Here is a 17,638-nt window from a genome sequence, read left to right on the forward strand (position 1 = left end):
TTCAAGTGGTGTGGGGAACTGAATTATTATTATGTATTTTATTTTATTTTTTGCATTTAGATATGGCTTTGTTTACTCCCAGCATGCTATATGAGTCACACAAATATGCAGAAAAGAATTAACTCACTAAATAAGCCGATTATTTGTGAGGGTTTAATCAACTTTAAAACCGTCTGCCATTACATGTACATTGGTTCCCCTTGTGCCACCAAGCTAGTTGTAATTCTTCTGGGGACGTCCTGCAGTCTCTGGCACCCTTTGGGTCTTGTGAAATATGGATTTTGGCCTCTGCGGATCGGGCTTGTTCCAGTGCATTTTGTAGATGCTTGGTTGACTGATTGATCGATTGGGGTCTGGCGAGGCTGGATGGTTTGTCATGTTTCTTGAGCTGTTGCTGAGCTTTTTCTGTGGTTTGCCAGGATATATCGTCCCGCTAGGGGAAGGCAGCGGCCATTGGGGAGCATTGCTATATGGAATGTTGGGGTACTTTGAGTGCAACAGTGGAGAGATTGGTGGTATGTGCCAAAGCAAAATGTGCATGAATGTCAGGACCAAAGATTTCCTACTGGAACATTGCATTGTAGTGAAATGATTTCCTTCAGCCATCATTGGTTTGATTTTAAAATCACTATGTTGCTATTATGCACTAATAAATATTAGAGATGACTGGAGGTTGTTCAAATTCTTTTTGATGCGTTTTTCAGAAGTTAGCCTTTTCTAAACTCCAAATTTGTTGATTTAAATGCATATTATCAGCTTGGATGATTTATTAAAGCTAATCAGTGCTTCCATAAACAGAAGAAATCAGTTGATGTGAGTGCTGATTATTGCTGATTACACACTCGGGTGTGTGGCTGTTGAAAAAAAATATTGCCTCACTTCTCTGTAATTTACTTGTTTTGTTGGACAGTTTCACAACATGCTTGCTATCAGTTCAATATCTGACACAGGACTGCAGCTACAGCCGCCTCATACATCTGTCTTAATCTGTTCTAATCTACATCTTATTGGTTTTTCCATCAATCATCCATCAATCAATTAATGATATTTAGGAGTACAGTTTCTTTTATATCTGGTACTTGTATATACTCATACCGTCTCTGCTCTTTCCACGCAGACACACAGTCTACACTCTCAGCCTTTTTTACAGATTTTTACACATTTCAATTTTGAGTTGAAAGTCGTCTAAAATCCGCCTTCTGTTTAGAAATCCAAATACCTGGGCGATAAATTTTATTCACCGCATCCGACAGTGGGTCAGTGGCTGATTGGTCTATACCTCTCAATATCCCCATGGCCTAGTTTTAACAGAAACCACTGAAACTGAGAGGACAGGGGACTACTGTTTGGGTTTTGTTTTTATCACATGGGAAAAACGAGCAAGTCTGTCATTTTACAAGGATAGAGTGGAAGGTAGAAACATGCGGAAATGGCACAGCAAAATAAATAGTGTGGACCACTTTTCTTTGGGTTAAAATTATGACTCTTTGTTCTGTAAGATAAAGTCATTTAAAAGGCTTCAGCTCTCCTGACCAAAATCAACACATCTGGTTTCTAATGAGGGCAAAGCAGCCAGTTAATTAGTAATACCATCATCAATTACCCGCTGACCAATCGTACAGAAGCACACACAAACCAGATGCTAAACAGCTTTGTTTTTATGACCAGAACAGTTTGCACGTGCCTCAAGGACACATCCTCCTTGACCCAGTTACCGCAGCAGAGAAAACCACAAAGTCCCGCTTCTCCTCCGATCGGCTCCACCAGCTGTTATACAGTGTGAGATATAAATCCATCACCAACCGTTCCGAGGCTTAATTTCTGACCTGAGGGCTATTATTATTCTGGTCCACATGTAAAACAAGTACAAGTCTGATATTGTTTCCACAGATGTACACTTCCAGTTTAAAACATAAGAAAACTGATTTTTGTACCCCTGCATTGTCAGTGGTAGTCAACGCCAGAATAATATGAACAACAAATTTGGCAACAGGCCTCAAAATTTTTACAAAATTAAGATCTTAGAAGAGCTTTAAACACTGGAAGTGATTTGCAGCGATGTGGTGAACAGTGGGAGGTAAATTATGCTCAGTGACTTGAAGTGAGCAGGTCCCAACATAAACTTCTCTCAACTTCCAGCAACCACTGAATCCCCAAAGGTATTTAACTTGGATACTTCCATCTATACTTATTTATATTGGTGTGGTTCTGTTTTGGACCCTCTCATCCCTTCTGCATTAACTGTAAATCTGTGCAAATATATTGTATGTTAAAAATATTTTTCAGACTCATCTATCCTTAATGCAGCTGTGCTGCATTTTGTTTTTTAAAATTAAGCTTGATTGTTAAAGATTTTCAGATGTAAATAAACAGATCTGACCAATCAGATCACTGCATTTGGCAACAAGTGCACTCATATCTCAAAACACTCACCAGTACTGAATATACAAATAGTAATATAATACTGTTTTACTTCAGACACAGCTAGACGCGGCTAAGGGTCAGTTGGCTTTGAAATTATTTCTCTGCCTCCTCAGATGTGGTCCCAACTCCGCCAACAAGAGTTTAAACTACCCTGAAGTACAAAAGCAGCTCTGATATAACTTCAACTCCTGGACCAAACCATGAAATTCTCCCTGCTGCTTACCTCTCAGGAGGATTAGATGAACCCAGAATTTCAGTTTTTCTTTCTCTTGTTTAGAAACATTGGAACCAGCTCATCTTGTTTCTGATGCTGGTTTGATAGCTTGATGCTGACTTCTGGTGTGTATATACGTTATAGCAGTAGTCCTCAACCCCCGGGCCGAGTCGTTTGGTACTGGGCCGCTAGAGCTGAGGCTCGGGTGTAAAATTTATGGTTTTCAGGGTTTTTATCGGTTTTCATCCTTTTTAAAAAAAATTGTTTTTATTGTTAACTCGGTTTCCCTGGGTCTTTTCCTGTGTGTTATGAATAAATCTTCTGGTTTTTGGTATTGTACTGGTTTAACTGGCAAAAAAGGTTGGGGACCGCTGCATTATAGGACAAGTTCACATTCTAAAAACTCAGAAATTCGTGCTTTGTGTGAATGGCCTCAGAGTAGGCAATGCATCTCCCCGCCTTTATATATAAAGGCTGGAGATGAAGGTGGGTTGCAAAGTGGAGTGCAGGTGTGTAGAATAACCAGTTCCACATGTAGAGTCCCAGCTGACCTTTTAGCTGGTTAGCTGTGGGCTTCCTGGTCTATAATGCTCTCCGGTTTAATCACCCTCAGGGAAACTAGATGTTAGCGCCAGATTTAATTGGATCCCAACCAGCAGCTGATAAAAGTTGATATAATATCATGACAGCCCAGCGAAAACAGACTTCAGGCTCGGATACGAATACGAGTGTATCAATAATACATGGTTTGTACAGTATATTTACCAGAGAGTGAGATGAGTATCATCGTGACATGTTCTTTTCCTGCTGCCTCTATTTATGTATCACGCCGCCACTTGTCAGTATTTGATAAGGGTGAGGTTGGCACGCGCTTCAAGAATGCCATGATATAAATGAAATTTCTTTGAAACTCTCTCTCCCATTTGCTTCTCAATGCCACTCTCTCGCTCAGTCTCGCTCTCTCTCCCTCCTCCTGCGCCTCGCTCTCTCTCTATCTCCATGTAAGTCATCCCTCCTCTCCCTCTGCTCACCCTATAATCAAGTCTTTTTCAAGTTGCTTTCCAAAGTCCCATGCTCCTCTTCTGTCTCGCACATCTTCATCTCTCGCCTCGTTCTTCATTCTCCCTCCTCCTTCAAATTTCTTTTGTCGAGACACGTGAAAAGTGGCCCTGTTGAGAAGGCACTCCTGTTAGTGGACAATACAGGGCAGGGATTTGTGTACAGCCCATTACTTTATACACTCACACCATTACTGCGGGGTCACGGGACAAAACTGATTGTGACACGCTGCATTTTTCTTCATAAAAGCCGTCTGGCGTCTGCAAATGAAAGAGGGTGACAGTCCTTTGATTTACGCTATGTTATCACTGACACTTGGTTTTGTAATGTAGCTTTGATGTCATTTTTTTCAGCCCAACACTCAGTTTTATCCATTAATAGACTTGATATCCAGATTGTATGTTTATCAGCCTATCAGGGAAATAAGTGAGCGCTTAGGGGCCAGCCTTCATTTTATATATTTTTTCTGTATTTTATGTTTTAAACTAGGGGAAATATTGCAGGCAAAGGCATCGAATCTTCTCAATTCCTTCCATGATGACAGATTTCATTTTAACCATGCAGCGCACGGCACACAGGCTGTTTGATGTTCTGCTAACTGCAAATGTTCTTGGTGTTTTGTTGTACAACAGCAGGAAAAGTCAGAAATATTAGGCCTGTAAAGGTATGGCATTTGCCAAACGCCCATGACATTTCTTCTTGATAAGGAAAGTAAACCCCCATGAAAGTGAGCAGAAAAGTGGGAGAGACACTGAGCGGTTGGGGTGGGTGGGGGTGGGGGGGTGTCAGTGTTTGTCAGCTCAGTTTGACGTCCTAAAACCAGGCAACCAGATGGACAGACGCTGAAAGAACAGGCAGATCATTATCATGACTGAGATTACGGCAAAGTGGGTTTGATGAGACATCATGACACTGAGAGCTAACAGGACACTGTGGGAGCATGGTGCACGTCAGCGATGACTCACTGACATTGTCCCACACATACAGACACACACACACACAAACACACAGCAAGCCCGTAAATCAAAGTTAGAGGGAACTCACTTTTTTATTCCTGAATTATTTTGAGCTTGACAGTTTGTTATTAACGGCAGGAACAGCAGTTGACAGCTGGCTTATTCTCTTCTTCTGGAGATTTCAACAGTATCACACAGATTTCATCAGCAGATTAAGGTTACCCATATTTAATGGAAATGCAGGTGTATCCAGCGTGTTTGTTTCATTAAAATCAATGCTGTGCCTCATATAATGCTAGGAATCACTGAGATGTTGCTGCCATGTTGGCTTTTTGTAGCCAAACTTTATGAAGTGAAAGAGTGGAGTGCCATGTTATTGGCTAAAGTAACAGACTGATAAAATACTAGTATTTCCCCCAGTAAAACCAAAGTAGACGCTTTTTGGATGCTCTGTTCTGCACAACAAGCCATAATATTAGCCAGACAATCCATTAAAAATGCTCCAGCAGCACACACACACACACAGTGAAGAGTGGATGAGGCCTAGCAGATGCTGATAGGCTGCCTAACTCAATTATCCAGGTGGATGACCCCACTCAGAGTTGCTATGAGAAGAGAAATCTTTTTTTTTTTTTTTTTTTTTTTTTGCGGGCTGTAAATATGTTTTTAATACTGTAAAGTTGGCCATTTTAAAATGGAGTCTATGGGCATTGACTCCCTTTTGGAACCAACCTCAAGTGGCACTTAGAGGAACTTCAGTTTGCGCCCTCTGATGTGTTAGCTTTATTTTTCAGGCCTATGGGAAGCACTGATACTACAGCAAAAATTCTCCTTTTTATTTAACTAAACTGAACATCCTCTAAGTCTTCTCATTTATGTTGACCAAAGCTGACCTTCCTTGATCTTTCATGAATCTAGAGACAGCAACGGTTGCATTATTTTGCCTATAAAATACCCCCAAAAATTACATATTACATGACTCTACAGGTATCTGTTTCAGTGTGTGAGAAATCAAGCCAATGATGGTCTTTATCCATTCTGACCATTGTAGCAAGTACCATCTAATACAATCTAATATTAGATTGTATTAGATGGTGGTATACGGGGGTATATTGGGGTATACCCCAAGTACATGTGGCAGAACATTGTGAGGGAAACTCAATGTACAATAATGATCTGTCCCTAGTGGATATGCCTTTAATCCTCCAGACAGGTTGTAAAATTAACACCCGCGAGGACCAGGTGGGGGTACGTTTTCCGATTCTTTGAGTAAATTTCAGAAGGTTGTCTTTGCCACACTAACAAAACGCTAGGATGATGTCATTAACAGGGGTAATGCTACTGTGCTCTTCTTTCTGTGATTGAGTTTGGCTTTCTCCCAGCCCTAACTGTTTAGCTATAAACATAACCAAGCAGTGAATATTAGCCAATCAGATGCAAGGAAGTGGCATATTCACACAGTACATCTTAACCCGTAGCCTTAGACTTATGTGAGCTGACTGGGAACATGCCTAGAGCTCTGGAGATTTTTTTTTAAAAACAATATTATTCTTTTTAAAATATTGGTGTAAAGAGATTCTTAAAATGTAGAGTGAATTACTTGTTACTGGACTTAGGAATTAGATCAAGTTATAATGGCAGAGCAGCAGACACAGAGCACCACACCGGTCACCGAAGGAAGCTGCTTTCAGAACTTGACATTTCGCATCGTGTAAAATAATGCCTCACTGTTTGCCTGCATCAGGATTGTTTGATGCAGGCAAACAGTGCAAATGTGTTGAGGTTTCACAGGCAAGTGACTACTAACCACATGTCATTAACTTGTCCGCCGTGTTGGACATGTGACAATCATGGTGACAACGTAGGATCAAGTGAATAAGGCCCTGCTCATTCAGAGACTGGTCTGCAGCCATCTGGCAACCATTGCATGTAATGGGCAAAAATGAGTATTCCCCAACTGGTTGCAAGTGTATGGTGGAGGTGGATGGCAGTTGTAGGGAGATGACTGCTAAAGTTTGAGTCACACAGGCCTACAGACCAGCCGGTAATCCCGTGGCAACCGTCTGTGGCTAGGAAAAAATATGTATTCTCCAAATAAGTGGCAAAAACAACAAACGCTATCTCTGAGTTGTACTGAAACTTTGAAGAGTGCAACACAAAATGGGCATAGAGACCATTCGCCTGCAAAGTAAAAGTGGCGCCTTTCGAAAACACACTGGCTGCAGCATAAGAGCTGAGCCACAACTTTTACTTCGTCATCTCTAGTTTGCATCGCACTTATTCATCTAGCAGTTAATAAATATTTACTGACAAATACGAAAACCTGCAGTCAACCATGGCTGTCTGCTAGCAACCAGGTTTTTTGGTGTAGCACCATTTTTGCAACCGGTTTCACCCAGCAACAGCTAGCAACATCCAGGAAACACAGCCAGCCAGTTGGGGAATACACATTGTCCACTAGCAACCAGTTGTTGTATCACATCCAATATGGCAGACAACTCTTGAGCAATGAGAAACCTAAGTAGACATACATATGCATGAACAGCCTGTCACTTTAATCTTCAGTGACTTAATTACTTTTTGCCAGAGTCGGCGCTTTACGACTTCTGTAGAGATGCCAGTGTTAGGCTCTACATGGCACAGAATAAAAGACAGATAAGTAGAATTTTAAGATCCACATGTCTTTGGTTCTATTAATGCTTGTACTAATGAATGAATATTGAAATAATTTCACTCTAGCCTCTTTTTATGTTAATATTCAACTAGATATTTGGTTATCTAAAATCAGTGTACTGAAATAAATACGAGTGTGACACAAACAAGGCCGAAAAAAAATTACTTTATTGAACTAAAAAAAAGACACGTGGCAGATGATTTTTTTTTAACCACTCCTATTGACTGCTGGGTCAAACAGTTAATTTTAGACGCTGCCTCCAAGTAGACACCCAGTACACTGATGCATGTCTTTAACACATGTCAGCACGAGGCAGGTTTTTGTGTACAAATCCTAGAACAACACGCCTATGGATTTTTCAGCTTTATACTGATTTTCAGATGTATTAGAATGGCATATTATAAGCAAACAGTTTATATTTGTTTATTTTTACATTTCCGCTAAATAACTGACTGTGTCTGCCTTTCAGTAAGCCTTTTCTTTTTTGCTTTTCTAACATTTGTGTTTGATAAAACTTTCTATCTAACGTGTATCTTTGCCTTCCACGAGGCCCCCGTGGAGCCCCAGAGGCAAGATAAGGTGTACATCCTGTCTTGACAGTAATTTGAGTTTAAGCCCAAGATTCATACCATATATCAGTCTGTCACAGTCCCATCCTTCCTGTCACTCGCTGCTGCACTATCTAATATAGCAGCAATGCCATAAAATTAATCTTTAAAAAGATTTCTGATGTGGCATCCCTGACAGATTTGGAGAGGAGCCTGTGGAGAGAGAGAGAGAGAGAGAGAGAGAGAGAACTGTCACCATGTTGCAAACGCACACTCGCATATTCACGCTCTCACACATATGCATGCACACTCTCAGACAGCTAAGTGTCAGAAAAGTCCACTGTGTCGTATAAAAGATGCAGCCACCCCCCTGGGCAACGCACAGATAGGGGCTCGTAGAGCCGCACACGCACCAACTGTCAGTCATTTATTGGTGGTCGGGGTGGGGAGGGGGTGCTGTGTGGGAGGGTGTCCTGCATACTTTTCAAATTTGTGAAAGCGTGTGTGCACGAGGGATGCATATTTGTTTATGTGCATGGACTAAATCCAGACTGCCTTAAAATATTTTGATTTCCACACACACACACACACACACACACAGTGAAGCAGCGACAAAATAAAACGTGTGGAGGAAAAAAAATTAAAGAAGGCCAAAGTTTTGGTGACGAAAAGAAGAAAAGCGAGGCATCAGGGGTGAAGAGAGAGACTGAGCGGATGAGACATGAGAAAGTGTGATAAGAGCTGTAGAAGACGATGATGTGCTGCGAGATGAAGCCACAAGTGAATCAACGCGTCTTTCAACGGGGAAAAAGAGGTGAAGCGGGGACAAGGGGGGGAAAAGAAGTCGAAACACGGAAAAAGTTGGTTCAACAAAACCTCTTAACAAGATAGGATCGCTTATCTAACAGAGGAGCAGGAAAGAAAGAAGAAAAAAATATCAAATGTGGCTTTCATATCAATTTTATATTAACATCAGATGTGCCTGTTGTCAGCATGGGGTGGGCTTTTTACTCTGGGATGAATTGCTTTAGAAGTATGACAGTAAATCAAACTCCAAGCCACCCAATTCATTGCTGAAGAAAGTTGAAAACAGGTTTCCAGTTTCTATGCTAATAGTTGCATTGAGACGATGAATGAGGGGATCCCCACACATTTAATCACAGGCGTTCTAGTTAAAACATCCACCCTGAGTCACTGAGTTAATCCATCTGCCCCGTCTGCGTTTGATCAATGGATGCATTTGTTGAAATTGTGGCATGAAATTGCTTTTTTTTTTCTTCTCCATTCAACAGATCTCTAGTGGGACATTTCTACCCCACCAATTCTATTGCTTGAGCCCTGAGCTATTATTACTGGTGATTCCATTTGATTGTTACTTGTTTTTACTGTACAGTTTTGTGTGAAACGACCAGAGCACAGATTGGCTTACTGCCACAGTAGATAATGAATTTGATTGACTTGCCTGCTACAGTCAAACTTGTCCCAGGGCCCGGATGGCAGCTTGTGTTATTTTCAAGTCTTAATGGATTTAGCCCAACTGTGTTAGTGATAGAGTTTGATTTCACTGTAAATGCTTAACTGCTAATCTGCCTAGCCTTCAACTTGTAATTTACAGTGTACTTCTTATCATAACCAAGAAAGAAGAACACATTTTTCCTACTTAGTTTTGTTGATTATCAGTCCATCGAGATTACGGAGGTATCTGGATGGCAGTCCCTCCAAGATGGAATCTTGGAGTTGTTTTTGACCAGGATATGTCCTTCAGTGTGCATATTTAACATCTATGTAGGACTGCTTTCTGCATTTATGCAGTATCTCAAAAATGAGAAACACCCTGCACCAGAGTGATACTGAAAAACTATTTCATGGGTTTATGACTTCTAGACTGGACTACTGTAAGTCATTATTATTGGGATGTCCTGAAAACACCCTGAAAAACCTTGGATTGATCCAAAATTCTGCAGTGAGAGTATGGACAGGGATGAGAATGAGAGAGCATATTGCCTTCTCTTTATTGGCTCCCTGTTAAATCCAGATTTAAATTTAAAATCCCTCTTCTCTCTTCTCCTCCTCAAGCATAGATAAAGTCAGGTATCATCTCCATAGCATAGAAATAGAAGAATAGAAAGCATAGAAAATGTATGCTATGCTTTCTAATGATACTGCCTAATAGATGCATGTATAATGTAAACGGAATTGGCCCTAGCACGGAACCCTGTGGAACCCCATAGTTGCTGTCCAGTTACATGAACAAACTGGAGCCTGTAAGGAAGATATGATTCAAACCACTGCAGCGCAGTACCTTTAATGCATACGGCATGCTCTAATCACTCAATTGAACTAAATTGAATTGAATTGAATGCACCAGAATCCAAAGCCATTTTTATTTTCTACTTTTCAACATCTTGAAATCAGAATATCACAAGTTAAAATAAACATGCTCACTGAAATTTGCTTTAGTTACCCATATGTCTATGCAAACATACCATTACTCTTTTATCAGTAGGAAGTGCATAAAGTGTGTTATTTGTAAGCTTTCACTTGTACTGGGAAACATCATAAGTATAGCTCATAAGATTTTGCTGCCAATGGCGAGTTCAGGTTAAAGCATTGCAGTGTTTCGTTGTTGTTTCTTTGCAACCTCTCCAATATCTGTTTTTTACCTTCAAAACTTACCTCTGCTTGCACACCAGAGAGGCTCTAGTCTGCAAATGAGCCCCTCTGTGCCCATCTGTGGCACAGCAGCCTTCAGTGTTGACTATTACTTGTGACATGCAACCAAGTTGTGTGGGTGGGATGTTGCCTGAGACCACCGAATGGTGGCTTCAGAGAAAGTGAGGGGGCTGCATCAGAGCCAAAGTCACACATTTTTAAAAGTAATTTATTTTATCGGGTGTCGTTAAAAAATTCCAATACCATTCATCTCAAAACTAACTGAGATCAGTAGATACCTTGTCTTGGTTTGACAGGGGACTTCTTCCTAAATATATGTGAGAAATCTGGTTATGTTTCACTTTAAAGAGTCAGATATTGTGCATGGCCTTGTAAGAGCCAAAACTAGCCCCTTAGAGTCCATGGGATATGCTGAATTTGCATGTAATTTTTGCATTCTTCTTTACAAGTAACACCTTTTCACTTCCCACACAGCAGTTTGATCATTGTTTAATATACGAATAATGATTAGCGCATCTTTAACAATACAGCTGTCTGTTTACGTGTGAAAATATTCTTTAGGGTTTCTTTCTTTTTTTCTTCTTCTTTGTTTTGGAATTCGCAAATATAAAGCTCTGACAGGATTCTGAATTACTCTTTAAGGTGTGACTGAATGAAATAGTTCACTCGCTGCACGGTTCTTTTAGCAGCCCCTCCCTTTCATGAAATTATGGATTCCACCTGGGGTAGAAGCACTATAATTGGCCCACCGATCAGAGAGATTGAAGAGGTTAGAGTGACTTTGTTGAGGCATTTGATTAGAAATGGTAATAGGTTTGGTATGGTTAAGGTCAGGGTTATGATCTGGAACAGACCTCATCACTATCTACCCCCCAGCACACTCACACACAAACAATTCCCCCAAAACCCCATCCAATCTGATAGGAGAAAAGTGCTTCAAGCATTATGGGTTAAGGCCTCATCTAACACCCGTGGGAAATTATGGCAAAACAAGGCAGGGAGATGCACAGTGACTGATTATGTTGGTGTGAAATAACAGAGAGAGAGACACAGTGAGAGAAAATGACAGAAAAGTGGATACAGCCACAGAGTGAGGTTCAGTTAAATAGAGTGAAAAATTGACTTTAGAGAGAATAAAGCTAATATTGTCCCATCACTGATTTTCTGCCCTTTAGTGTGATGATCTGCTGATCTTTGTGGTGGCCTGCTGAGACGAATGACTGTCTGGGTGACTGGTTTGTCTGTTAGACTGTCAAACCTTTATATTTGCTACAAAACTGCTGGAGCTATTATGGTATGTTTACCCTAGATAGAAAGCTATAAGGTAGCTATAAACTAATATACACTCACCAGACTCTTTACTAACCACACATTGCTAGTACCTGGTTTGACCCCTTCTTGCCTTCATAATTGCCAAACTTGCTTGTAGCATTGATCCAAGGATATGCTGGAAACATTGCCAACATGGCCCATGTTGGTATTATGGTGTCACACATTTGCTGCATCCATAAATCTCCTATTCAACCACATCCCAAAAAGGTTTTATTGGACTGAGATCTGGTCACTGTGGAGGACATTTGAGTGCAGAGAACTCAGTGTCATGTTCAAGAAACCAGTCTGAGATGATCTGAACTTTATGACATGACATATTATCCTGCTGGAAGCAGCCATCAGAAAATGGGTACACTGTGGTCATAAAGGGATGCACTCATCAGACCAGGCAACATTTTCCAATGTTCTGTTGTCCAATTTGTTTGGCATCAGAAAGTCATATTCGCCTTTCTAATGTCACTGGATATTCACCGGATATTTTCTCTTTTTCAGACCATGCTCTATAAACCCTAGAGATGATTGTGCAGGAAAATCCCAGTAGATCAACAGTTTCTGAAATACTCCAATAACCAGTCACTTCAAACTTGTTTCTTGCCCATTCTGATGCTCAGTTTGAACTTCAGCATGTCCTGTTGACCACAGCTCCATGCTTAAATGTATTAAGTTTCTTCCATGTGATTGTCTGATGAAATATTTGCATTTGTGATACAATCTACTATTGCTTGGGGTACAAATGGGAAAAATCTACTACTTTCACCCTGATCTCATTCTGTCCATCATCCTTCCATCCAGCCATATGATATTTTTCTGATTAACTTAGAAGAAATAAGTAGGCACATTTATTAAACTGGAAATTCAACATGCTGTATGAATAAAAACAAAATATATTGTCAGCAACACATCGATTTTGGTTAGAACTGACTCTAAGCTATTCAAAATTCATTTTAAAGGCTTATACTTTTCCTTCCTTTTCTTTTCTTTTTTAGTTGAAAATGTGAAAAATACAAAATGTAATTTTTGCCTGATTGCATGTGTTGTTATTCAAGTCGTTGAAATAGTCTCTGTAGTTTCATGTCACATTAAAATGGCAGCACTCTTCTCCTGTTAACTGTAAGACCATCAGAGGAACGACCACTCTGAATGGTCCCCCCCCCTCCCCCTTTATCTCTTGGGAGATGAAGACAAAGGAAAATATGAAGGTGGGAAATTGAGGGGAAATTGAGAAAGACCGAAGGTGTGGGAGGGGGCTGGAGTGAAGAGCGGAGGTAGAAGGAGAAAAGTAGAGGTGGAGAGGAAGGTGGTGGAAAAAACAGATCTGGTTCATTGAAGCGGCACTAGCCCACAGTCAGAGACAAAGACCTGAGAGCATGAGTGCGTGATCCTCAACTAGAACACTGGAAATTATAGACTGTATGTGCTATTGCATGTGTGTGTGCCACAGAGAGAGGGGGATGAGAGGCAGGAAGAGAGGAGGAACGATATGAACAGCCAGAATGGTGCTTCGTACATGCACACTGACACACACACTGGGTTAGAAATATTAATACAGCTTCAGCCAGGGGTTTTGTTTAGGCTTGCAAGCCAAACAGCCCATTTATCACCACACAGATCTTGAGATTATTTTGGAGCTGCAGCTTCATCTTCTTACTGGGTTAAATAGTGCACTGATAAATAAATTCCTCCATATAAGTTCAATACATCAATGCCAGTGCACGGCTGCAATTTAATTGTTTTGTGTTCTACTGGTGAACATGGAGTAATCTTTTTTTTTTGTCTCCCAGTGTGTTGAACAGGTTGTGAACTCTACAACTCTTAATATCTGCATTATTTATGGGTTTGGAAAAATGAGCTTAATCTCTGATGTGTCACATTTTCTCCACCTGTGGTGGTGGAGCCTTGTTGAGAGAGCTCACTGCAGCTGGATGAATACAAAGGGGATAATACGCTTTTTATTATTAGTCCCAGTCTGGGGCCAAGCTATATTAGAAATGCTATAACCTTTGTGATGCACATGCACAAAATCCTGAAACAGGGCTCAATAGAAAAAGGAGAAAACAGAAAAGTCTCTTTTTTGTTTATTTGTTTGCTCATTTTGGAGGAGTATTACTACATAATTTCATAATGGCTTTGCTTTAGTATAGCTGATTTTTTTTTAGGTGATTAGCTTAGGTTAGCATGTACGCGTAAAACTGAGGGAAAACAGCTTGGTTCCTTCTAAAGAAATATTAAAAAACATCTGAAAACATAAAGCTCACTAATACATATTTCCTGTTAAAATTTCTTAACTTAGAGATTTTGTAAGGTGGGTTTTCTTAGCTTTAGACAAGCTAGGCTAGCTGTTGCTAATTGCTAAGCTTGTTAACCTTCTTCTGGCTACAGAAACCAATACAAGAACTAGCCTGCCCCATAATAGTATGGTAGCCACACTGAAGCACAAGATTTGATGGTGATGTGAAGGAGCTAATAAAGTGTAGAAACTATAATCTTTACAACAGTAAATATGTTATACTAACTTAAAGATACTTAAAGCTCTATCAAACAGTATCTCATATTTTGCTTACAGTTTGCAAAAAGAAGAAATTAAAAAGATGTAATGGAGTAACAGACTTTACTGTGAGGTACAAGGAGAGCTAGACCCCCTCCCTCTCATTTCCACCCAAGATTGCATTAATATTACAGTACAATAGAGCTCAAACTGACGCCTACTTGTTTAAGAATTATCCATTCATTTTTTTTTTTTTTACTGACGTTTCAGAAAATCCTTTATATAAAGAGTTTTTAGCCTTGAACCAAGCTAACCAGCTGTGGGGTGAATCATGAGTAGAAAAATATTTGATTTGGGAAAAAAATCAATAAATAAAATAATGGAAATTTTTTAAAAACGAAAGGTACAAGACAGCATTTGTAGTTACTTTTATTGGTGAAAGAACTGTTCGTCACGGTGGAAGCGAACGACTTCCACCCTTCTCTGATTGAATCCTTTTCATCATCAAAGTTTTTTATGGTTAATAATAATACTGTGTTGTAATATCGTTGGATTTTTTTGTGTTTGCATGTGTACAGCAACACTGTGCCCCTTATGTGTACTAAAATATAGCTTAGTTATGGATGTGATACTGTGCTTCGAGCCTGACTAGAGTCACCACTCGGGCGGTTTCTGGAGTTTCACAAAAGCGACCTGCTCTTTGTGGGTTTGAACAGCCAACATAACCAATTAGAGAGGTCACAGTTTTATTTCAGGATTAGGCAGAGTAGTTGTTTTCTGTAGCACTGTGAATAAAATGATTGATGTCACACGCACACTATCAATTCATAACATGATAGCTTATAGTAAATATGGTTTTGATGGTCGACATAATTATGTGGCTCATAATTAAAAGCCCTTTTGGAGAATATTAATGGGATTTTTACTTCCAGAACCTCACTGCTGACCTCTGTTTTGGGGAGGCAGCAGGGGGGACATTGAAATTATGATGGCCAGGGGCAATACCCCCCCAGGCCCCTGGCCCCCCTTAACCACACCCTGGCTGCAGGCTCATATTTAACATACAGATATAGGAATGGTATCAATTTTCTCATCAGATTCTCACAAGGTCCAAAAAAATAAAATAAAATAAAACTTTTCTTAAAATGTCTAAATACTCCATGTTGAATATAACAAGCAAGATTAACGGCTAAAATCGATTTCTGAGAGGATGCCATTTAGAATTAGACATGTCTCATTTTCTTTCTCAACGTCAGTTTTCTAAAGGAAACATTTCATATATTTTAGAATCAAAGCTGAAAAAAGTAAAGCTTTTTCCAAAATACTTTTTGTAAAATGTATTTCCCTTATCTAAAATTAAACACCGCAGCTCCTTCTGTTTGCTCATTCCCCGAGTGGTTAGCGATTTAGCCAAACTAATTTAGCCAAGCATCTAAACGCTTTATTCTTGTCATGTCCATAAATGTTTCCTTCACAGAATGAGAAGAGTTGGCATTGCATCCTCTCAGGTCTTCATAACATTTTGCCAAATTCAGCGTTTTAACGAGAATTACTTGTGATTTGAAAATGCCTGTTATAAAAGTACTGATGGATGATGCTGTGCTGGAATCATTATTACCTGTTTCCCCAGCATTTCAGCAGGTGTATAGAGTTAGAGGAGCAAACGACGGAAACGGGGCGGGGGGGGATGGAGGTGCAAGGAGTGAAGAAATATAATGAAAAAGAAGAAGACAGAGAGAAAGCTGCGGCGACGCAGTGACAGACACGGGGAGAGTGATGGCAGAGAGGGAGCAAGAAGAAAATTAGAGAGATTTTACTCATTAAAAAGAGGAGCACAACAAGGGGAGATGGCATTAATCAGAGCTCTGCGCTAATGAGGCATTTACTCATTATGCTGAAATAGAGAGAGGCCACGGAAAGAAGAAGAAGAAGAATAAGAAGGGGAGAAAAAGGGGGAGGAGGGGTGAGATCACAATATAAATGAATGGAGAGAGAAAAAGAGAGAGACCAGGAAAAAAATTAAGTAACGGTACAGAAAGAGGTGACAGAGCCAAGTGTGGATGTGGTGGGAGGTTAAGAGGGACAGGCAAGGACAAGATAAGGTGGGATATATGGAGTAGAAACAGGTAATGTAAGAACAGGGTTTCTATTTAAAGCTCTCTTTAAGGATTTATGTGCTTCAATAGAAGTGACTTTAAATGCAGACGGTGTACTTATGGGACAGTTGTGAGGACGCTATGTAGACTTTGTTTCATCTTCTTGGGTAACATCAAACCACAGTAGGCACACTTTCTTGCAACAAAAACTAATAGATTTTTTTCTTTTTTTCTAAATCTGATTGGCACACACAAGAAAATCAGTTTTATGATTTTTTTTTTCTTTCTATATCTTAGTAAAAAGATTTATGGTGCTTTTAAACAGCATTAGGGCCTCTCACTCGGCTAATGGCAAAGTAACACATGGACAGACGCCCGTGCGGTTCGCATGGTTGTCTGTTTAATGATCTATGCCTCCTCTTGCTAAATGGAGTCGTTAATATGTGCATTGTTTAATCCGAGACGACAATCACAGCTGATTCATTGTGCGTCTTTGAGGCTTTTAGAATTAAATGTAATGACGAGGAGCCTCTACAGACGCTCTACACTGGGGCCGTTGTGAGTATTGCTGAACTGAAATGACTTAGGACAGAAAATATAAAAGTTTAGAGTTTGTTCCATCAGTGAGGGGACCGTTCGTGCTTATTTGGACATGCAGTGTGACAGCTGCTTTCTCTGTTTTAGGTAATAAACAAATCTGTAGGGTATAACGCAACCCTGCCTCATATGAGTACACGCTATGAGACTGTAGCTAGTGGCTTTGTGATGCTCTGCAGTTCCGTAGGTAAAATGCTAACGTCAGCTGCTAGCACGCTTACCGTGTTCTCATCTTGCAAGTTAGCAGGACAGTAAGTTGCCGTTTAACTCTAAACTCAAAGTACTACACAACAGTGGTGCAGTTAGAGTTGGAAAGTTTAAAATCAAAGTGGCAGCGCAGTAAAGGTCTGCGAACAAAAGTCATCTGGAGATGTAGAAACCTGCTGCTGATGCTAGAAGAAAAGTTAAGGAAACGCCAGTCATTAGGGCTCTTCCACTCAAATGAGTTTCTGCAGTTTTATGGAAATACATGGAAGTATGGTGTATAGTGAATGGTGTTGCTGACATTTATGGAGCCACGTTGGCAGAGCAGCTATAAACCCCCACAGTAAAGTTAACACTAGCGACCCTACCATAAACC

The 17,638-nt window shown here is 40.2% G+C and overlaps 1 protein-coding gene across 1 annotated transcript in view; it reads left to right on the plus strand.

Moving 5' to 3' along the window:
- nkain2 (sodium/potassium transporting ATPase interacting 2) overlaps positions 1-17,638 on the plus strand; it is a 108,953-nt gene that overhangs the window by 58,315 nt on the left and 33,000 nt on the right. The gene's annotated exons all lie outside the window — the stretch shown is intronic.

The sequence above is a fragment of the Oreochromis niloticus genome, linkage group LG15 (assembly GCF_001858045.2).
Source record: "Oreochromis niloticus isolate F11D_XX linkage group LG15, O_niloticus_UMD_NMBU, whole genome shotgun sequence".
Classification (NCBI taxonomy): domain Eukaryota; kingdom Metazoa; phylum Chordata; class Actinopteri; order Cichliformes; family Cichlidae; genus Oreochromis; species Oreochromis niloticus.